A 24,538-nucleotide genomic window follows, 5' to 3' on the forward strand; every position below is an offset into this window, starting at 1 on the left:
TTCATGTTGCCCATCGCAGTACTAATATAGGCTATGAAACGGACGATCACGTAAAATCAGGAAAGACCAATGGAAGATTTAGATTTATTGTAGGGGTCCAGAGAAAGTGTGCCACCAATTGGAGAGTAATGTTTCAGTGTTTGGAGTCCGCATTAGACAGCAGATATCGGACGAATTCAGAGGCGCACTGCTAGGATCGCGCCAGATCGCTAAAGGCCATGTCAAAGTGTAACGGAACTCCTCGGAGAACTTAAGTGGGAATCCCTGGAAGAATACACAAGCAGTTCTTGGGGAACTGTTTGATAAGGGATTATGAGAATGAGATAAGGGATGTAAACTGATAAGCCAGAACATTATGACCACCGACCTACAAATGACATAAACCCAGCCAGGTAGTAGCAGCGTCACGCGGCAAGGAACGACTTCTAGTCAGACACGCACACGCACACGCACGGTACATGTAGTATCAGTGAGAGTGCTGCCCATTTCCAGAAAGGAGAAAGCGCGCGATATATCGAAGTTGATCCGGGGACAGATTGTGACGGCCCGGAAGCTCGGAACGAGCATTTAGGAAACTTGACGATTTCTCGTGTGTTCGAGGACTGCTGTGATGAGTGTCTTCATCACGTGGCGAAACCGAGGAGAAACTACGTCCAGACGTCGTGGGGTTGGGCGGCCACCCCTCCGATGTCGTAGGATGGGCAGAGTTGTCAATAAGGTGAGGCAGTGAACTGTGCCGGGCAGAGTACAAGTGTATCTGAACACACACAGCACCAAACACTTCTAACGATGGGCCTCCACAGCCGACGACCCGCGCAAGTGTCGATGTTAACACCACGACATTGTCAACCACGACTGAAATGGGCACGTGAGCACTGGCACTCGATGATGGCGCAGTGGCAGAGCGTTGCACGGTCTCATGAATCCCGATACCTTCTTCATCATCATGCCGGTGGGAGGGTGCAAATGCGCCCTCTTCCAGGAGAAAAGCTCTCTGACACCTGTACTCCGTACGGATACAAGCGGTGGCGAGCCTGGAACACTCACGTGGGAGGTCGTGGAAGGCACAATGACGGCCAAGGCGTATCGTACTCTGGCCGCAGGCCACTTGAACCCCTTTCATGACGATCATGTGCAAGAGGCATTTTTTCAGCAATATAATGTGCCATGTAACGAGGCCAGGAGGACGATGGGGTGGTCCGAGGAGCACAGTGGCTAGTTCCAATTGATTTCCTACCCTCCCCCCCCCCCAATCCGTCAGATCTGAACCCGATCAAACACATGTGGGATGTCAGAGCTCATCACTCCCGTCCCCAGAGTTTACGTGAATTGACTTGTGTGTGCAGATGTTGTGCCAGCTCCCTACAGCAAACTACCGAGACATCATTGCTTCCATACCAAGACGCGTCGCCGCTGTTATCGCTGCTAAACGTGGGCATACCCGCTATTTAGTAGGTGGTTATAATATTCTGGCTCATCAGTGTAAAAAATGTTCAAATGTGTGTGAAATCTTATGGGACTTAACTGCTATGGTCATCAGTCCCTAAGATTACACATTAGTTAACCTAAATTATCCTAAGGACAAACACACACACCCATGCCCGAGGGAGGACTCGAACCTCCGCCGGGACCAGGCGCACAGTCGAGGACTGCAGCGCCAGAGACCGCTCGGCTAATCCCGCGCGGCTGATCAGTGTAAGAACACGTACGCAGAGACAGTCAATTTTGCCACGCTCAATACGCGGTACCATGTGCCCTCCCTATAAAATGCCTTGTAGATTCAGGATGCGAAGGAAGCTAAGAAGAACAAGTATTTAGCTGCAAACTGCCGACGACTGTGACGAGCCACAGTAAACGGCAGCCAAGGGCTAAGGGCTCGTAGCCGTCGACTTCCGAGGAGCCGCCGCGCCTGACGCATCGGCCACAGGCAGCACAGCTCGACATTCGCCTCCCGCCGGCCAGGCGCAGTCGAGCTGTGCAGCTTTACACCCCCCCCCCCCCCCCCCCCCGTGCAACACGAGGCGACCAGAAGCCGTGCGAGTTGCACTCCTGTCCACGTCACCTGTGCGGCTTCCCAAGCCAAAGACGTGCGCGCTGCTCGACGCTGCCAGTGTTCGGAGAATAACCCGTAAAAGTTACAGCAAACCTTTCCCAATACACGGAGTCAGCATAGCTTACTGCGGGTGTTCTCAACATCAAACCGAGCTAGTCAGGTGACTTTCGGACGACGCTACCTGTCTACAATTTCTGGTAATAGCGAAACCTGAATATTACATGTATTCGCCTTGTTTTACAAACGTTCCTGCACGTTTGAGCTACGGTGCAGAATTGCTATTGCTATGGATGTAAAGGGAAGTCTGTGAAAGGAGGACCAGTAACTTTTCATAGGTACGTACAACAAATATGTAACTCTAAATGTCATACTGATATGAGACACTTTATATGTTGAAAAATACCAACACGGTACTACACACGTCAGAAAAAGTTTTGCGTCATCTCGGTTCCGAGAGCTCCAGAACTTTTACAGAAAATTGGATTACAGATCAACATAAACATCACTTCCGCTCTTTTTATTGCTCATGAAAATCACACATTGCATGTTGTACCACCATACAAACTTCTGCACACACCGGTACCTCTAATAGCCAGTAGCAAGCCCTCTTGCATTGATGCATGCCTGTATTTGTCGTGGCATACTATCCACAAGTTGATCAAGGCACTGTTGGTCAAGATTGTCCCACTCCTCAACAGCGATTCGGCGTAGATCCATCAGAGTGGTTCGTGCGCCACGCCGTCCATAAAAAGCCCTTTTCAATCTATCCAAGGCATGTTCGATAGGGTTCATGTCTGGAGAACATGCTGGCCACTCTAGTCGAGCGATGTCGTTATCCCGAAGGAAGATTCACAAGATGTGCACGATGGGGGCACGAATTGTTGTCCATGAAGACGAATGCCCCGCCAATATGCTGCCGATAAGATTGCACTGTCGGTCGGAGGATGGCATTCACGTATCGTACAGCCGTTACGGCGCCTTCCGTCACCACCAGCGGCGTACGTCTGCCCCACGTAATGCCACCCCAAAATAGCAGGGAACCTCCACCTTGCTGCACTCGCTGGACAGTGTGTCTAAGGCGTTCAGCCTGACCGGATTGCCTCCAAACACGTCTCCGACGATTGTCTGGTTGAAGGCATACGAGACACTCATCATTGAAGAGAACGTGATGCCAACCCTGAGCGGCCCATTCGGCATGTTGTTGGGCCCATCTGTACCGCGCTGCATGGTGTCGTGGTTGCAAAGATGGACCTCGCCATGGCATCATGCTGCCTATTGCGCATACCGAGTCGTAAAACGTCCTGTGGCTGCATGAAAAGCATTTTTCAACATGGTGGTGTTTCTGTCAGGGTTCCTCCGAGGCATAATACCTAGGTAGCGATCATCCACTGCAGTAGTAGCCCTTGGGCGGCGTGAGAGAGGCATGGCATTCGACAGTTCCTGTCTCTCTGTATCTCCTCCATGTCCGAACAACATCGCTTTGGTTCACTCCGAGACGCCTGGACACTTCCCTCGTTGAGAGCCCTTCCTGGCACAAATTAACAATGCAGACGCGATCGAACCGCGGTACTGACCGTCTAGGCATGTTTGGACTACAGACAACACGAGCCGTGTACCTCCTTCGTGGTGGAATGTCTGGAACTGATCGGCTGTCGGACCCCCTCCGTCTAATAGTCGCTGCTCTTGTGTGGTTGTTAACATCTTCGGACGGTTACATCTCTGAACAGTCAAAGGGACTGTGTCTGTGATACAATATCCACAGTCAACGTCTATCTACAGGAGTTCTGCGTACAAGGGAGATGCAAAACTTCTGTTGATGTGTGCACATTGAGGTGATAAAAATCGTGGGATACCTCCTAATATCGTCTCGGATCTTCTTCTGCCTGACGTAGTGCAGGAACTCCACGTGGCATGGACTCGTCAAGTCCTTGGAAGTCTCCTCCAGAAATATTGATGCTGCCCCTATAGTCACCCACAATTGCGAAAGTGTTGCCGGTGCACGAACTGACCTGTCGACTGTGCCCAATAAATGTTTAGTGGGATTCATACCGGGCGATCGAACTGTCCAGAATGTTGTTCAAACAATCGCGAACAACTGTCGTCTAGTAATACGACGCATTAAGCTGCAAATCGTCTCCAAGTGGCCGAGCATAACTATTTAAAGTAAATGATCGGTTCGGCTGGACCAGAGGACCCAGTCGATTCCATGTAAACACAGCCCACACCATTATGGAGCCACCACGAGCTTGGACAGTGAGTTGTTGACAATTTGGGTTTACGGCTTCGTGGTGTCTGCGCCACACTCGAACCCTACCATCAGCTCTTACCAACTGAAAGTGGGACTCATCTGATCAGGACATGATATACCAATCGTCTAGGGTCCAACCAACCGGTTTGGTCGTGAGCCCAGGAGAGGTGCTGCAGGCGGTGTCGTGCTGTTAGAAAAGGCACTCGCGTCGTTTGTCTGATGCCATAGCTCATTACGCTGAATTCCGTCGCACTGCCCTATCGGATACGTTCGTCGTACGTCCTACATTGATTTCTGCGGTTATTTCACGCAGTGTAGCTTGTCTGTCAGCACTGACAACTCTACGCAAACGCCGCTGCTCTCGGTCGTTAAGTGAAGGCCGTCAGCAATAGCGTTGTCTGTGGTGAGAAGTAATGTGTAAAATTAGGTATTCTCGGCACACGCGTGACATTGTCGATCTCGGAATATTGAATTACCGAACGATTTCCAAATTGGAATGTCCAATTCGTCTTGCTGCAACTACCATTCCGCGTTCAAAATCTTAATTCCCGTCGTTGCGGCCATAATCACGTCGGACACCTTTTCACACGAATCACCTGAGTACAAATGACAGCTCCGCCAATGGACTGCCCTTTTATACCTTGTGTCCGCGACAGTAGCGCCATCTGTATATGCGGATACCGCTATCCCATGGTTTCTGTCTGCATTTCTTTGATATCGCTGTGAATAAAATTGTGTCGGTGGAGGTTTCAATATCGCCTGTTTCAATGGAGCGCCTGTTACTTGCTGAGAAGCTATCAATGTTTATGTGGAACCGTTTACAGTGATAAATGTAATGGAGGTCTACACAGCACAAGCTATAAGCTTGGCTATAAGCAGTGGCGCCCTATTTCAAAGTTAAACGGCCCCCTGACCAGAGCCGAGCTTTGACAGGTAAACAGCTGGAAGGCACGCCGATTAGTCCGGCGTCTTCGCGCAGTTTGCAACACAGCCTTCCACCCTGTTAGTGTGCGCCGGCCCTTTGTCAGTGAGCAATTTACTCTATGAAATACGGCCAGCCTTTCAGAACAACAGGAGCGGAAGATTTTAACGAGCTCTCTTTCGATGGAGAGCACTGGCCCTGCGTTAAGGGCTATCAACTTTCCTGGTTTTTCTGGACACACACACACACACACACACACACACACACACACACACACACACACAGAGAGAGAGAGAGAGAGAGAGAGAGAGAGAGAGAGAGAGAGAGAGAGAGCCACCACGTTATCACCACTGTTCACAATTTATCACTATAACAACAAAAGCATATCATTACCACCCATCTGGCTGACATCCAGTGCGGTAGGCCTAATTCGCCGTGCGATTTTTCGACACGTTATGGCCTCGAGTCAATGCCACCCGTGTCCAGAGCCAGACTTACGTGCAGGCTATCCTGCCTGCAGCCTGCGCGCCCGCACCACAAAAATTAAACAAGCAAAAGTGGCGCGGGTCCTTCTATAATCGGAAAAGACGTAACCGTAATTATTTTGCATGGGCTTATTCCGCTATATTTCTCAGTGAAAGGCAGATACGAATTAAGTAGGCGTTCATCTGTCAAACCCCGTGTTCCCTAACGTCATATTGCTGTTGGCGGCCGGTCAAACGCGTGGCAATTGTGGCCAAAATTGGGAATACTTTTAAAGCAATGAGTATCGGTATTGGGGGATTCTGGAGTGAGTTCGATTTCGTGGAAAATTGGCTTCTTCCATATCTAATTTTATCCAAATGAGAAGCTGGGGAAAATCGTTTTCGGGTAAAAGCTTGTAATTGTGTTATGAAAAAAAATTCGATACGTTGCGCTCTTGCCGAGTTAATTAGCATCGAAGTTAATAATTCAGGCGCGTTGCGCGTGCAGTTTCAAGTGGCCTACAGACGGCGTCGTCGAACGTGTATTTCGTTTGGTTTCCTAAAATCGAACAAGAGAGCGATACAGAAACTGGACGTGGGAGTAAGGGTCGAAGCTGAACCAAAGGCTGAGCAGTCTCGTGCGCTATCACTAAGCTACGAGAACAACTGAAGCTAACTGTGTCTAGCGGACCTCTTGGATCTGTGCGCGTAACGGTCTGTTTGGCTAATGCTAATGAACTTGGAAACGGCGCAACGTATCGAATTTTTTTTCGCAATTAGTTCACAACACAGCACTTACAAGCTTTTCAGACTGTTTCTGACCACGCCTAGTCTGTAAGCTCAAGACCAAGGCCCCACTAGCGCTTGTACAAGGGATTTCACAAAGTTGTGTTGGCCCTGCCGCGGCGAGCGCTCCAGTTCTGTGGCGACGAAGAGTACAGATACGTCCGGGCAGCGTTTATGTTCTGGTAACTACATTAACACCATGCGGAATACAAAAGACGATTGCCTCCTTCCGAAACTGAACATTATAAATTATATTAACGCAGGAACGGAAATCAGGATTCATGCATCAACTGCATATATAGAACCGAATGCCTGCTCATCTGAATGATGATCGTCTACTGTTTCCTCCTAAAACGATGGATTTATTCTGATACAGTTTCGAATACCATAAAGTGTAGTTACCCTGTCGAATTTAAGGCTTATTTTTATTTTGTGTTGTCACAAAGTGGTAGATGTTTTCTTTGACGAGGCGCATTGAGACGCAACAATTCTTGCTACACGAGGGGTGTCTACTGTAATTTCGCGCGTTGTATTAGTCTTATTCGAACCACTTTTTGTCACTGTGTTTTTAAACATGTCTGAAAAGTGCAGAGCGATATTTCGTCTGTCGTCGGCCGTCAGAAACGTTACAAGTGTTTTGCTATTATCGGCGATTTCTTATTTTGTATAAAAATGGATACAACAACTTAAACTTTGCTATAAAACGGAATACAGCACACCAAAATATTAGGAATGTTAAATACTGCTTTTGGTGAGCCTGCTGTGAGTAAAACAAGAGTTTCGAAAAAGGCCTTGACGACGTCGAAGATGACGAGCGCCTTGGACGGCGCACTACATCGATCGATGAAATCGTGGAAAAATGACAGAGAAAGGTCACCAAATCGCAATCGTGGAAGTAGGTGATGAAACTGGCATAACAACGGGCTGATGTCATGGAATTGTTTCGGACGTTCCAGCAAACTGTTGAATTTTGAAGAAAAACTTCACAGAATGCAAATTTGTCGGAGTCACAAGATGAAGCCAACAGCGACACAGACCTACTGAAAAGAGTCATAATGGCAAAAAGGTTTGAGTTGATGCATATGACAGGAAAACTAAGGCTCCAACGTCTCAGTGTGAAGCAACCAGGATCGCCAAGTCGGAAAGAAAGCTCGACGAGTGTGGTCAGATATAAAGGTTATCCGATAATGTTTTTCGATTTTAACATTACGGTGTACCAGAAACGAACAATAAGGATTACTACTTACATGTTCAACGTTGTTTGCACGCAGCAATCCATGTCTCTATTTTTAGCGGAAGAATTCATGGTTTTTGCACCACGGTAAAGCACCTGTTCACATTCAACGCCACCTGCGTTGACGAACTTCGTTGCGCGTTCGTGAATTTTTGCCCAAAAACTATATCCACTCCACTAGGCTCTTTCTGTTTCCAAAAATAAACTTGAAGAATAGGCTTCTACAAACGTAGATGAGATGAAAAACGCGTCACTGAGAGGCCTAAAAGTTGTCCCAAAAACGAAGTTCCAGGAGTGTTTCGGGATTTGAAAACAGCGCGAGCGTAAGTATATTATGTGGCGGGAATATTTTGAAGAGGATAACACTGACGTGGACACCGGGCGCACAGACCAGCATTTGATCCAATATTCACACTGAGTTACGTCCTAAAACGATCTGCGCGCTTTCCTGGCGATTCTAGTATACGATCTGCTTTATTTTCGCATTTCTTTTTGATGCGTCCTTTTGTGGCAAAGCTGACTTTTGTATGAGATCTGTTCAAACAAACCAGAACTTTGGCCACAAATTTTTTCTATGGTCTCCTCGGAAATACTCTCCTCCACAAGTGATACGCCGCTCTCAACGCCGGTTCCACTTCCGGAAGCAGTCTCGGTACGCCTCTTTCTGGATCGCGCGAAGCGCCGCCTGCGAATTTTCTTTCATCTCGTCTATCGTTGCAAATCTTCGACCTTTCAAGCGGGGGGGGGGTTCAACTTTTAATTTCCAAAGTCCGCAGGGGCCGGGTTTGGAGAGTACGGAGAGCGAGGCACCACAGTGATGTTTTTCGTACAACAGCCACGCACCATGAGGAATGAGTTTGCGGGTGCATTATCGTGAAGGAAGACCCGTGAATTGTCTCGCCACATTTCAGGCATCGCAACTCGTCCCGACAATACCATCGATTAATAGTTTTCCCTGTGACGTGAATTCATGATGAACTAATCCTTCAAAGACAGAGAAAACTATCAGCAGGGCTTTGACATTTGACCTGACGGCCTTTTTTTTCGTTTTGGAGAACCTTTCCCGACAATGACCCATTGTGAAATTTTGAATCCCGTCTCAACATCATAACCGTGGACCCAGGTCTCATTATCAGTTATGGTTCTCTTAGGGAACATTTCGTTCTCATCTGCGCAATCAAAAAGTTCTTCACATATTGCGAGGCGAAGGTCTTTCTGGTCTTGACTGACGAGCCGTAGGACGAATTTAGCGGCAACACCACGCATTCCAAAATGCTGTGTCAGCATTTTATTTAATGACATGAAATGTTACATTCTTCTGCAATGTCTCGGACAGTCAGTCTTCGATTGGCACGCACAACTTCTTTGACGTTCCTGACATGAGCGTCGTCGATAGACGTCGAAGGGCGTTCTAAACGAGGGTCATCTTTAACTTCCGTCCGGCCATTTTTAAACCGTGTGAACCATTCGTAACACGCACTACAGGTTAAGCACTCATCGCCGTAGACTTCCTGCATCATTTGGTGTGTCGCTATGACGGTTTTTCTCGAGTTTCACGCAAAATTTAATGCAGACGCGTTCATCCTCTAAATCTGCCCTCTCGAAATTCGCCAACTGTGCGACATAACGTTCTGGTCAATTCAGCACTGAACAATGACTAACAAACAAACAACAGTGAAACTTCCGGTAGTCATTAAACACAGGTAGGCGTGTGCAGGGGTAGCAAACGGCATTTTGCTCCAAGTCACCACTGGCGCAAAATTACGAATGTTCCGAAATTGTTTGAACAGACCTCGTATAAAATGCAGCCCTTTGCACGGGACTGGCAACATCAGCCAACAGTTCTTTCGCTTTCAACTTTTTAATACAAGCTGTAATGACGGAGGTGGTTTGAAAAGTTCTCGGAACAGAATAGAAAAAAAAAATACATCTCTGAAACTTTTTTATTTTTCAATGTAGTCTCCTTGTAGACTGATGCATTTGGTCCTGCGATATTCCAGTGCCTTGATCCCATCTCGAAAATGAGATTCCTCCAGGCCTGCAAAATAGTTGTCAACTCCGGCTATCAATTCTTCGTTTGAAGTGAATCTTTGTCCACCGAGAACAATTTTCAGTTTTGGGAAGAGATGGAAGTCTGGCAGAGCCATATCAGGTGAATAAGGCCGGTGTGGCAACAATTCATACCATAGTTCGTGTAATTTTGCCATGGCGACGGCACATGTGTGCGGGAGTGCGTCAAGAGTCGCGACACCCATCTTGCAGATAATTTTTTCATTTCTAATTCTTCAGTTAAAATGAGATATACCCTTTCAGATGACATCTGGCAAGCGTGATCAATTTCACGCACTTTCAATCGGCGATTCTCCGTGACCATTTTGTGCACTTCTGCAATGATTTCCGGAGTAGTGACTCATCTTGGCCGACCACTATGCGGATCATCATGTAAGCTCTCCCGACCGAACTTAAATTCATTTGTCCACTTGGCAACAGTTGAATATGAAGGAGCAGAGTCCCCCAGTGTATTCTGGAAAGCGGCATGAATGTCCTTTGCTTTCATACCTTTCTTTAGGAAGTATTTAGTCACTGCTCGAATCTGATTATATCGAAAACGCGGTAACAACAGAACCACGTCACCACCACAGCTCGCTTCAAAGAGCACTGACGTGGCATTACAAGCAAGAGTCCAATTAATATCATGTGAACAAATCTTTTGCGCTAGCGCTGACCTGTCGTGGTGATTCCGAGAACTTTTCAAACCAGCCTACTACGTTAGAGACGACTGAGTGCACCTTACTCTGAAAATACCTCTTCTTTGTATTGTGCACATTTTCTTGAGATGTACTACGCTTATTCATCAATTCTGAATATGTGTGTCACAAAATACACAAACTGAATTGAATGATGCTAGTACTAAAACGGCACGAACAGAATCAACAAAAATCAGCGCACGCCGCAAGACACTTACGAGACAGGAAACGGGCAACTGACTTTGGGTCTTCCCATCGGGCAGTTACAGCGTCCTTCCTCGAAAGGCCATTTCCCCCCACAAGGAGCGCTGCTCGTTCCTGAGTTTGCCGACAGACTTTTTATTTTTCATAGTAAAATCATGCGACTCCGTCACACTTTTCGCGGGAAATTCAGACGTCAAATAAATACATGCTTTTTTTAAAAAAAATTACGAATAATTTTTTATAGGAAACGTTCTGGTCATAGTCGTTGTTCTATTAACAATTGCTTGTAGTTATAATATGTAATTTTTTAAATCGAAAATCTGATTTTTGCATGGACAGGAATGGCAAAGTTTGTGTTCCTTTTTCTGTAAAAAATGTAGCAATATAAATAAATCGTGTCGAAATCTTAATAGTTTGGATTCTCTTCATTTTTTAGAGTTGCATACCTCCCTCAGTAGAAACGGAACCCGTATAGGATCACTTCGTTGTCCGTCTGTCTGTCTGCCCGTCCGACAGCTCAAAAATTCTTCTTCTCAAAAACGGGTTCACGTACCAAGTTGAAATTTATGCCTTATACTGAGATCTATAATCCCTTGGCGTGTAAAAACTTGAAGCTTCGAAGTCGGTGCAATCAAAAAATACGGCCATTTGCGTCACATAGTTCGATACAAACTCACTCATCAAAACCTATAGGGTACTTCCCTTTGGCTAGAATCATGGTATTTGGCAAGCAGCAAGGTTTTACGGGACAACTAAAGGAAAAAAAATATTCTAAGTTCTTAATATGCAATTATTACACACGAAAATAGTTTTCGTCATTGGTTATCGGACTGTCTGTCTGCCTGTCCGTCGGTTAAGACCCATTTCTCTTAACAGCCAGGAGACGTATCAATTTCAAATTTATGTCACGTACTAACGTCCACGGTCCCTTTGTGGTACAATACATTTCAACTTGTACGTCAATGCAATCAAAAGATACGGCCATTTGTCACACATTTTGATATTTTGCAAGTATAAACATGAATATCAGACAAAAATCGTCAAAATTCTCGATTCCCGGAATGGATGAACTATCTACATACCGCACATAATTTAAGTTTCTACAGACCCCCTCAGTACGTCAGTCCTCCTCGCACTTTTCCAAATTTTTTAATCTCATCAAACAATTGTATAAAATTGTTTCACAGAGTGGAACAGTAGACCTAACTGCGTTACAAGCTTTTAATTAGAAGACTGAAGTAAATGCAGTTTTTTGAGGCGTAGTTGTCACAAAATTTCCGATTTTATGGCCGCACTACATCTTCACCCTACGGTGTCCGTCCTTAATTTGTTTTTTATCCTCATTAGGTTAGTGATGCGATATTACACTCCTGGTTTCAGCATGAAAATCGAAATTTTGGATATTAGCGATTTTCCAAGCGAAACAGCTCACAAATTCCATTTACTGAGAAAATTTTGAAAAAATATGAAGCAGTTGACAAAGTAATAGCATTTTCTGCACGCAGTTCAAATACCAATTTTAGGGTAGCCAGCCGTAATGGGACACAGCGTTTACCAGGAACTCCAAGCAAAATGAAGTAATTCTCTTGTTGGTGTTAGCTGTGTGCTCATGTTTTGCACGGTGGTGTTCAATCAGCATGGTCCGCCAATTTACAAATATTCTGAAACGTATACTGTTAGAAACCATGCCTCAAAAGAATTCTGTGAGTTTACAGGTGTTGAAGACAGTCCCTATTAAGCAACAGCAGAGCTCGATGGCTCCCTCTTCTTCCTGTATATGCTGCACATATTTTTCTTGGATATTTTCGCAGGATGTAAGTAATACTTTTGGCCCCTTGAAAACTGCCCTGAAATTTTGGTAAATTTTTTCTCTAACAGCTCTTTCCCATTACGGTTGAGGTTTTTAGCAGATCTGTTAGAAGTTTTTTGTTGCTACCATTAAAAAAATTGAGAAACTATCTTACTCCCTGGAACCTCCAATTTGATTGACAATCTTATACAAAAGATAATTTCTATAAAGGTCAACAACAGTTATATAAATGTTGAAAAATCTTGTGGAAGGAGGAATTATTACAGAAAATGTTGATTCCAGACATTTTTTTATGACAGTGTGAATTACATAAAGAAGTGGACACTCAGGATCTACATCGCAATCTGCCTCACTGGACTCATCTCAGGGTTCTCTTAGATCTTTCTCTTAATGTAGTGTTCCTGTCAAAACTGAAATAAGCAATTATGGGATTCCAAAGTTTGTCAGATGCCAGGAATTTGCGAGGTTACAAAGTGACCTGTTCGTTCGCCATCAGCAACCCTGAAAGCTGCCGAGAGACGACCATCCCCAATGACGCTTAGGACGCCTCGAGGGGCTGGAAAGAGAACTTACGCTCACTCTTAAGCCGTAGCCACAGTGCTACTGTCTGTGTCCCCCAACACCCAGCTCGACCTCGAACGGCAGTCCAGGAATCTGACAGTGGCAGCCATGGGCCGCATGCAGCCCCAATCAGTTTTTGTTGCGGCTTGCAATTATCAGTTATGTTATATAACAACACACATCTAGTAACTAAAGGCCGAATCCAAAAACTCCAGCTAGGGTTATTAGCTGCTTTAGAATGTAGTTACCCTTCTCAGCAACAAACGTAAATGCTTACGGAGATATATTAATACACTCCTGGAAATTGAAATAAGAACACCGTGAATTCATTGTCCCAGGAAGGGGAAACTTTATTGACACATTTCTGGGGTCAGATACATCACATGATCACACTGACAGAACCACAGGCACATAGACACAGGCAACAGAGCATGCACAATGTCGGCACTAGTACAGTGTATATCCACCTTTCGCAGCAATGCAGGCTGCTATTCTCCCATGGAGACGATCGTAGAGATGCTGGATGTAGTCCTGTGGAACGGCTTGCCATGCCATTTCCACCTGGCGCCTCAGTTGGACCAGCGTTCGTGCCGGACGTGCAGACCGCGTGAGACGACGCTTCATCCAGTCCCAAACATTCTCAATGGGGGACAGATCTGGAGATCTTGCTGGCCAGGGTAGTTGACTTACACCTTCTAGAGCACGTTGGGTGGCACGGGATACATGCGGACGTGCATTGTCCTGTTGGAACAGCAAGTTCCCTTGCCGGTCTAGGAATGGTAGAACGATGGGTTCGATGACGGTTTGGATGTACCGTGCACTATTCAGTGTCCCCTCGACGATCACCAGTGGTGTACGGCCAGTGTAGGAGATCGCTCCCCACACCATGATGCCGGGTGTTGGCCCTGTGTGCCTCGGTCGTATGCAGTCCTGATTGTGGCGCTCACCTGCACGGCGCCAAACACGCATACGACCATCATTGGCACCGAGGCAGAAGCGACTCTCATCGCTGAAGACGACACGTCTCCATTCGTCCCTCCATTCACGCCTGTCGCGACACCACTGGAGGCGGGCTGCACGATGTTGGGGCGTGAGCGGAGGACGGCCTAACGGTGTGCGGGACCGTAGCCCAGCTTCATGGAGACGGTTGCGAATGGTCCTCGCCGATACCCCAGGAGCAACAGTGTCCCTAATTTGGTGGGAAGTGGCGGTGCGGTCCCCTACGGCACTGCGTAGGATCCTAAGGTCTTGGCGTGCATCCGTGCGTCGCTGCGGTCCGGTCCCAGGTCGACGGGCACGTGCACCTTCCGCCGACCACTGGCGACAACATCGATGTACTGTGGAGACCTCACGCCCCACGTGTTGAGCAATTCGGCGGTACGTCCACTCGGTCTCCCGCATGCCCACTATACGCCCTCGCTCAAAGTCCGTCAACTGCACATACGGTTCACGTCCACGCTGTCGCGGCATGCTACCAGTGTTAAAGACTGCGATGGAGCTCCGTATGCCACGGCAAACTGGCTGACACTGACGGCGGCGGTGCACAAATGCTGCGCAGCTAGCGCCATTCGACGGACAACACCGCGGTTCCTGGTGTGTCCACTGTGCCGTGCGTGTGATCATTGCTTGTACAGCCCTCTCGCAGTGTCCGGAGCAAGTATGGTGGGTCTGACACACCGGTGTCAATGTGTTCTTTTTTCCATTTCCAGGAGTGTATTTTAAGATGTGCTCAATATTAACTGACGTTGGTGAATTCGGACGTGAGCTAAGTAACGCTGGCGGCTTACGTCATGGGCAGAGGGATAAGCAGTGCAGCCATTGCAGGATTAGAGAATGTGAGAGGGGAACTCTTTTATTGTGTATTCCAGTGCTGACAACTTACGGGCGTGTCTGCTTCGTGCCAATCAGCTGTTTTATCAGTACTTTGGGACCGGCCGCCAGCTTACCATCTAGCTAGTCTATTGCAGGCTCGAAACGTAGTTTACCTACGTTATCAATTAATAATAAGATCACTACATATGAGGCCCTAGGTGCCACCTTACATTGTCAGTATTGGCTCTTGCTGGAGGGAGGGAGTGGGGGAATACGACAACTGCTCCACATATTATGAAACGGAGTAAGACACACGGACCTGATATCCTCTTGGAAACCATTCAAACAAGTGGCTTGCCTCTAAAAACCAGAATCTTCTCCCCGTTTCTTCTATCAGTATCATGGAAAACCCCAGCTGACAAGAAAAACTCTACAATAATTGACCATCTAAAAAGACGACCGAAGCACTAGCGATGATTCCGTGCCGGCCGAAGTGGCCGAGCGGTTCTAGGCGCTGCAGTCTGGAACCGCGAGACCGCTACGGTCGCAGGTTCGAATCCTGCCTCGGGCGTGGATGTGTGTGATGTCCTTAGGTTAGTTAGGTTTAAGTAGTTCTAAATTCTAAGGGACTAATGACCTGAGAAGTTGAGTCCCATAGTGCTCAGAGCCCTTTGAACCATTTGCAATCCGTGGCTGGTAAGATTTTTGCTATAATTATGTTGAATCGTTGTCGGACTCTCTTCTAGGCGGTACTTCTCGAATCCCTGTGTTGATTACGTGACTCCAGAGTCAATATTGATGTGATCTGTGCGCGAAGAACAGCAGGACAAGAGCAGAGAACAAGATAAGTCTTTACTAGTAGTGTTCTATGGCTTACAAAAAGCCTTTGATACAGTGTCCAGAGATGCTAAGTGGAAGTTCTTAAAATGTTTTGGCTGCCCTGAACACTTTTGATGTGTTTCAAGCTCTCCATGATAATATGTTCGGCCAAGTGGTATACCGGAATGTGACATATGGTAAATCGCCTATTACTAATGGTGTCATACTTTATTTGCCCTATATCTTGCAGCCATGCTTTATGAGGCACCGTTTGTGAACAAGGCAAGTGTAGAACCGTAGATACCGATTTGACAGAGGATTATGTAACGAGTCCGGACTTCATTTTAAAAGGCTCCTAAGTTTCACCCAGGTAACTCGACTGCAGTGTCAAGACGACAATATTCCTCCAGCTCATACACACGTAGAACCGCAACTGTCTGAATTGTTTCAGTAGTGTATATGAGAGGTCTGTCCTGACCATACACACCCCAGAAATAAATGCAGTCGCCAAGACTACTCCTGTAACCGCCTTTTCGGGTCTGAATATCTATGTATTTAGCCCGCCGTGGAACTAGTTGTAAACTTCCTCTACTTAGGAAGTACATTACCAACTAACTGCTAATCAAAAGGATGTGTAGAATACAATCCGTGCTGTCCATTTTGCATTTGGAAGTCTTACACATCGGGTCTTCCTGACATTATGCACCAACCGTATCGAGCAGCTACTATTTCTTCCCTGTTCTGTGGTAGCGAAACTTGGATGGCCGTGATCGTAGAAGGTTCCAGTCAGCAGAAGGTTCGATAGATTACGAACAGCAAATGAAATGACTTCATATAAAACGTAACCGTTCTTGAGAAGGCGAAGGTAAACGGTTTGTAGACAACCGTCATTGCTCACCAAAGACACATTGGGAACCTCCAGCACATGTAAAATGAAACATTTCCTCGACAAATTTTGTAAGGGAAGTGATCACAGCTGGAAGAAACGCTCGATGTTTCTCCCCTGAAGCGATACTAGGATCAACTCCAGAGCAATTTAAGAGCTTAAACATTGAACTAAGTGATTGGTGTGCCACAGGAGAAGATCGTAATCTACTTCAGCTGCTGTCTTACCTTTTCAGCATGACCGGTAAAAATAGGAAAAAGAGATACGTAAGAGATGCAAATTACGACCGACCCAGCCCTCTGTCCTGTATTTATGTGTACGCTTGGATTGGTCTGCTAAGCCATCAGGGGCACCTCCACGCCTAAGCTGCGATGCATTTAAGAAAATCTAGGAGAAAAAGTGGAAAACTCCGATACGAATATCAATCAGCGACACGAAACCAAACGCTGTCAGTCGACAATGTCGTGGCGCGAGTTCATAAAAATATGCTCTAGGCCGGAGAAGGAAACCAAATATCTCTTGTGCTAATTAATAGTTCGTAAAATGTTGTTTAATAAAACAGAACTCAGATGAATTTATTTTTCGAACGTTCCGAACTGCGAAAGGTTAACTCCCCCCCCGCCCCCGAATAACTCGTGGACGCGGTATATGGTGAGCAGCTCACGAAACAGCTATAAAAGTTCGATTAAGATGCATTCCTCGTCAGTTAATACGTGTTGCTGTTTCAATATATCACGTACGGTGAATATGGTGACTAAGGGAATTGTCCCCCTTGAACCCCACTACCGCAGGCTCTAGGCCTAAGCCTGTATTACATTGTGAAACAACTCAGTCTATTATGTTTTACAAAAGACGTTTTATAAATTCTTCGACGGTCTACTGGAGCACTTTTATCACATCTTTTATAGTAGTCGGGCCGTGGTCCTAGCTTTTAGAGAAGACTTCTCCAAGAACTTTTGTAGTGCGGGTCTGTGCACAGTGAAGTAGAACGTGACGTGCACCAGGGTGCAATGTCTGCGACCAAGCAGGCGCAAGTCAGGCTCTGATCACAGACAGGACAAGTTCAGTTCAGGAAAGCCGGTGTCTGCAAACCGGAATGTCGAGTCCCAAAGCCAGCCTGCGGGCTGCAACGCCGCGGAAGCGAGCTAGGGCAACCTCAAACCGCGCTAACCGTGATTTGCGCCGCGAATGGAAGAATGCCGATCTTATTTGCCAGGCCGCCTGTGTTCTACAGTGTAGTATTCCACAGCAGGGTCCCATCACCGACTGTATCCCCAATGATTACCTGGAAATTGACTTTGAACATAAGACTTAAAAATTGCAGAAATTTATCTCGTACAGATATCGTTAATTTCTTCTGTAAAGATAAAAAAGGGGCATTATCACACTTGAAGTTAATTAAAGGAACAGGTATTTGACAGCGGATATCAATTTGCTGTTATCTAATTGAAGTATTTAAGTGCAGTGCTCATAATCCGAACATGGCTTGATCTAGTGATTCTATACTTTATTCAAGTCAGGATGAGAAAAGGGTACCCAGCTACGTACTTTGCACGATACCACGAATTTCGAAGATTCAGATTGCGTTCATACGTAAATTGAATTTAAACTGAAAAAGGCGTTTGTAAAATAAATTTTCTTGCGAAACTTTAAGTACAAGAGACAATGTCTACAATCACAACACCAATGAGAGAAATCGCTAACGTTACATACGGTAGTCCGCATGCGTTAAAAGCTGAACTATACCGGTAACAATAGGGCTGACTGAATGGGGGAGAGGGGGAGGGGGGGGGAGGGCAGAGTTCTCGTGAATGCACTCGCCCTGATGAACACCTTACAATCGAAACCGCACTAAGACCGTGTCCTCACCCTCTTTCTGTGATTAGACCATCTCAGTTTCTCGCCTACGCGCGCTACTGTTCGACGTGAAACATTTGAGAACGTTACGGTAGCCGTTTAATCTCGCACCAGGCGCGAAACGAAAAACACTCCCAACAACATCTACAGAAATGGACGACTCTGCTCCCGTAGGAAAGGCAGAATATTTCTTCGTGGAGCACTGCTGACAAAGGCCTCTTTCTCGGATAGAAACTGTTGCACAAGAGAGCTTACGTTCTAAAAAATAAAAAATAAACGCTACAAATCAAGCCTACGTCATTATACCATGCGGATCTACGTCGTCTTGGAAGCACATTATCTAGCGATGGATCGAACGTTTTAGGGCTTTCTGGATGGCTCACGACCTCGGCAGGAAATCAGTTTGAGAGAAACCGTCCCCGCATTTGCTTGATCCCGTTCAGAGAAACCGTGGAAAACCTAAATAGGAATAGACAGTTGCGAATCCAGTGTCATAAGTGGTCTATCATTTTCCTAGTTCGAATTTATAGCAGCTGTTATCTGAATTGATGACGCTTCGATGGTACCATTTCCAAGTAGATCTTGCGCTGCAGAAACACCTTGCATTAACAGACTGATACCTTTCTGTAGACGTAATTCTATGTTGATTAAAGTTGACTTATTTGTCTTTGAACAGGTTGTCACGAATCTTTCCGGTCAAAATTATAGGATCCTAACCTCAGTAATGTAGCATAAGAATATTTAGTTTTTAACTGCCACGAACAAATTACGCTTTATAGTAACAACTTACGCTCATAGTGTTCAAAGTGATGAGGGCCAGTTTCAAAGCATGCACTTTGTTATTCGTAGACAGAACTGAAAATATGACCTCATTACTTGAACACGATGTTTGTAATTCCTGAACTACCTGTATTCTCGAAAGTGAGCGGTTAACAACCGCACTGGCAGTGCTTATTGATGAATTATACAACACAACCTAATCAGACTCTACTAAGCGAACAGTACTCTTCCAGTAACGCTGGCCAACATTCTATCGCTGGGACGTCCAGTTTCTTGTACCTTTTTGCGCTGCTGTTGTCTTCAGCCCCAACACCAGTTTGGTGCAGCCACTAGTCCAAGTCTCTCGATCTCAGTCTAACTACTACAACTTACATACATTCTAACTCCTTACGGTATTCAGTCCTTTATTTCCCCTCTACAATTTTCATCCCTGCCACCCACACTTCCCTTCATTACCGAATTGACTAATGCTTGGTTTCTCAGGATTTTCCCAAATTAGATCTAGTTTCTCTACATTACTTCTTCGATCTACGCACTTCATCTTCACCATTTTTTGTAGCACCAGATTTCAAAAGCTTCTACTCTTCTCTTGTCTCGACTGTTCTTCTTCCACCTTTCACTTTCATAGAACACTAAACTCTACATAAATACCTTCAGAAAAGACTTCGTAACATTTAAATTTCTACTCGATGTTTCTGTAGAGCAGAAAAAAAAAATCTTGCATAATAATTTCTTTATTTGACGAATGATTTGGGTAGGGTGCGCAAGTAATCTTCAAATATAAAGTTGGTGTTGCTTATGTCTCTCTTCCTTTTCGACAAACTGCGTTTGCAGCACTAGTTTTGGAACTGAAGCTGATCGGCGCAACAGAAAAAAAAAAAACGTTTATGAAAATAAAAGTCTTATCGATTGATTCAGACGACGATTTTTCAATGAACCAAAAGCAGTCCCTAAGACGTATTGTCTTCAACAGGAAAATTTCTTGCAATTAGGCTGACGCCTGTCGCGAAACTTTACGCTGCAGATCCATTCCGCTTTACGGGCCGAACACCCTGCCGCAACAGACAATCTCACCAGTAAAAGTTTCTATGACAAGAGATATACTTCCGGAACCATCAGAAACTGCAATCAGTGGTAAACTCTGGAGTGGATACACGACGCACTTTTTTCCTTCTAGCGCCTCTAACGTCGATGAGACTGTTCGTTAGGAAACACCGCACGAATTGTCGATTTAAGACATCGCACAGTCTCAAATGTTTATTTCTGGCCGTTCGCTTCTTGTAACAAAAGTTTAATATCCTCCAAGAGCATAATTTCAACGTGACTGGCTAGGAACACAATGCAGTGTTTCGGTATACACAGTGCAACAGCGCAGAAATGCAAATCAAGTGCAACTGACCTGTCGTGTAAATAAAATTTTCCTTCATTTTTTATCTCGTTGACAAGTTTATGACAGTGAAGAACGGGAGGGAAGGAGGGAGGGAAGGAAGGAAGGAAGGAAGGAAGCAAGGAAGGAAGTTTGGGTTTCACGTCCCGTCGATATCGAGGTCATTAGAGGCAGAGCACAAGCTCAGATTGTGTTACCAATGGGGAAGGAAATCGGCCGTGCCCTTTCCTTTCAAAGGAACTATCTCGGCATTTGCCTGGAGCGATTTATAAAACGTAAACCTAGATGGCCGGACGCGGGTTTGAACCGTCGTCCTTCCGAATGCGAGACCAATGTGCTAACCACTGCACCACCTCGGTACAGGCAAGAACGAACGAACGAACGAGTGAGGAGGTGAAACAATTGTGGAAGATAAAGCTTATGAATAAACGAAATGTAGGACACGCATAAGGGACGTTCAGTCAAAACAAAATGTTGTCAGTATCTGGTTTTGAGTTTTACGGAGATCCTCACATCCCGACGTGTGTTTCCGGGAGGCACGAATGGTCTAATATACTCCTGCCACTGCAAGCAGATGCTGTTTATCTTTAGCAAACGACAGACACCTGTTGATTTCACGGAAAATACTACGAAGAAAGTATCTGTAATCATTGAAAAGAATCGGTGAGTGTAAGAATGTGTGCCGCAACCCATGTATGATCAAAAACCAATGCATAGCGAGCGAAAGATATAAGCTTGACGTGATAGAACGCTCCGTGAACAACCCATGTGGACACCAACCTAAAGCGCTTCCGCAGTAACAGCAACGCCCATGTAGCCTTTCTCTTTAAGTAGCGCAGCATCCCATGCAGACCATGAGAACCGCCTTTGAAGACGGACACGAAAGTACTACGTTTGGGGGATCACCATGTTGTAAGGATATATGTGCTACTTCCACGTACCACATGGGATAACGTTTGGTGCTAGAAATCTATTAGAAGAGCATATTAAACTAAGCGCGAAATACAGGATATCTCTTTCGGGACCTGATATGCATCTGCAACTGCAGATCGCACTTAAAGGGTTTTGTAGCGGATGCACAGAACACCTTTCAGACTTTTGTCTACCGTTAAACTGGCACGTGGGGAAAATTAACACCTAATCTTTCTGTGTTTGCACAGATTTCTCTTTTTGTACCACGATGAAACATTTTTTATATAGGTGGGAGTGAACAAAATATTTTGCCGTTCGGAGGAGAAAGTTTGTGACTGAAGTTCCGTGGAAAGATTTCGGCCACAACTTAAAGCGTTTGTTTTAGTGATAGCCACCCGAAGTTGCTTATCATGTCCATGACTCTCATTTCGTGACAATACCGAGGCGAGTTGTCCTCCTCTGAACCACTTCGTCAACATGGTCTGGTCATGACTCGACACCGCGCAACATTGCTCCAGGACAGGACGGACAAGTGCAGTACAGACTGTATCTTCAGCAGGTTTGTTGCACTTTCTTGCTGTGTGCGAATAAAATGAAGTCTTTGGCTCGCCTTCCCCAGAACATTTTGTGCGTGAAGGCTCCAGTTTAAGTTGTTCGGAATTGTAATCCCTAGATATTTACTGAAATCAACAGCCAGCCCCCTTTATATTCGTGTGATTTATACTATTAACAAAATTTAACCGATTTTTGTGTGTTCAATCTTTTGCCCCTTGCAGACATCTGTAATAATACTGTAGCAACAGCCGTTATTTTGGTATTGTTTTATTAGGTAACCAGCTTGGACGTTCCAATCACGTGACCTTCAAGACCTTCAAGCTTGTCGCATGAATGACACGAAATATCACTTGTACATGTGATAGCAACTGCAGTTATATATGCCCGAGCGGTACTTGGTGTCACTGATGCGACAGGCCTGAAGATGACGTCATTGGAACGTCTAACCTGGTTGCTCAGTAATATCAAAATAAAAGGTGTTGGTACAGTATCATTACATTTCACCCGACCAACTGCTGTACCACGCTCCTGAACCCAGAATGAAACTACATTTGCAGATACCTTGTGTAAATCTGGCAGAAGTAAAGCTGTGAGGACGGGGCGTGAGTCGTGCTTGGGTCGCTCAGATGGTAGAGCACTTGCCCGCGAAAGGCAAAGGTCCCTAGTTCGAATCCCGGTCCGGCACACAGTTTTAATCTTCCAGGAAGTTTCATATCAGCGCATACTCCGCTGCAGAGTGAAAATCTAATTCTGGATTTTTTATGATGTTTGCATGTCTGATTTTCTGCCTGTTGGACTGCAGTTACAGTTTTGAGGTTATGAAGTATTGAGCCTCCTCAATTATAATGAATATTACACACATTCAATATATTACGTCCACTGATTTTCTAATATAATAATAACAAAAAAGTAAAATAAGACGACGTCGATTATTATGAAAGAAATTAACCCATTCTCGGCGAACCCACCCCTGTTATAATAATGGACTTTGTGCTTTCGTGTTGTCTTGATATTTATTCTCTTGACTGCTTTGTTTTCGTGACACATTGCAAAGGCTGCAAGAGAACCTACTTTTTTCCCTATTAGCGTTCTCCCACAACAGAGATAACTGAAAGTAAAACGGTATTTACATTTTATAATACTTGTTCGAAGAAAAAGTCTAAACTACGCAATAATAAGGAAGCAGACAGACAAATATTTTTAATTAACATTGTTTGAACAGTGGAAAAGTCTTATTATTTAATGAGAAAAAGAATTTGTGTTATTTGACACTTAGGATACATAGGATAATGCTTAAAAAAAAAGCGGTGCTTACTATCTTCCAAAATACTATTTGATGTGTGTGTAAACGTATATTTCTTCAACAAAGAAATGTAGAGGTTGTGACATGCTAGGACGATACTTCTGGAATTCACTATGAATTTTGCTTTGCTCATTAATAACCTATCGTTATTATTTGCTCACACATACTATTACTACATTTCGTTTGTTTCGTAAATAGGATAAAAATGAAACGTGCGTATGGCATTATTGCCCCCACTGGTGCACGTCTTTTTTATTTGCTGCCACAATGGCGAACTGCGCATCGATTATGAACTCATGATGGACTGTCAATTTTATCGCTGTGGTGCCAAACTGCAATGAGGTGAGAAAAATTAGGAGATATCTCCTAATATCGTTTCGGACCTCCTTTTGCCCGGCGTGGCGCGGACTCAACAAGTCGTTTCAAGTTCTCTGCACAAATATTGAGCTATTTTGCTTCTAGACCTGTCCATAGCTGCTTTTGCCGGCGCAGAATTTTGTGCACGAACTGACCGATGGATTGCGTTCCATAAATGTTCGACGGCATTCATGTCGGGCGATTTAGGTTGTCAAATCGTTCGCTCGAATTGTTCAGAATTTTCTGACAAGGCGTATTGTCATCCATAAAAATTCTATCGTTCTTAGGGAAGGTGAATTCCACGAATGTCTGCAAATGGTCTCGAAGTAGCCGTACATAACCATTTGCAGTAATGATCGGTACAACTGGACCTAAGGAACCAGCCAATCGACGTAAACACAGCCCACTCCTTTATGGAACAACCACTAGCTTGCACAGCCTTAGTGACAACCGAGTCCATAGTTGCATGCGATCTGCGCCACACTAGAACCCTACCGTCAGCTCTTACCAACTGAAATCGGGAGTCATCTGACGAGGCTGCGGTTTTCCTGCCGTCTAGGGCCCAACCGATAAGGTGAGGAGCCCACAGGCGATGTCGTGCTGTTAGCAAAGGGACGCGCGTCTGTCTGTCTGCTGCTGCCACAGCCCAGTAACGCCGAATTTCGTCGCACTGTCTTAACGGATGCGCTCGTCGTACGTCCCACATTGATTTCCGCCGTTATCTCACGCAGTGTTAGCACTGACAACTCTACGCAAACGCCGCTGCTCTCTGTCGCGAAGTTTTGTCCACGGTGAGGGGTAACGCCTGAAATTTGGAATTCTCGGCACTGTCTTGAAGCTG

At 45.4% G+C, this 24,538-nt stretch overlaps 1 protein-coding gene across 9 annotated transcripts in view; it reads right to left on the reverse strand.

Annotated features, from left to right (window-relative positions):
• LOC126214866 (poly(rC)-binding protein 3) overlaps positions 1-24,538 on the reverse strand; it is a 524,736-nt gene that overhangs the window by 119,205 nt on the left and 380,993 nt on the right. The window lies entirely within an intron of this gene.

This window comes from Schistocerca nitens, chromosome 12 (assembly GCF_023898315.1).
Source record: "Schistocerca nitens isolate TAMUIC-IGC-003100 chromosome 12, iqSchNite1.1, whole genome shotgun sequence".
In the NCBI taxonomy this organism is placed as follows: Eukaryota; Metazoa; Arthropoda; class Insecta; order Orthoptera; family Acrididae; genus Schistocerca; species Schistocerca nitens.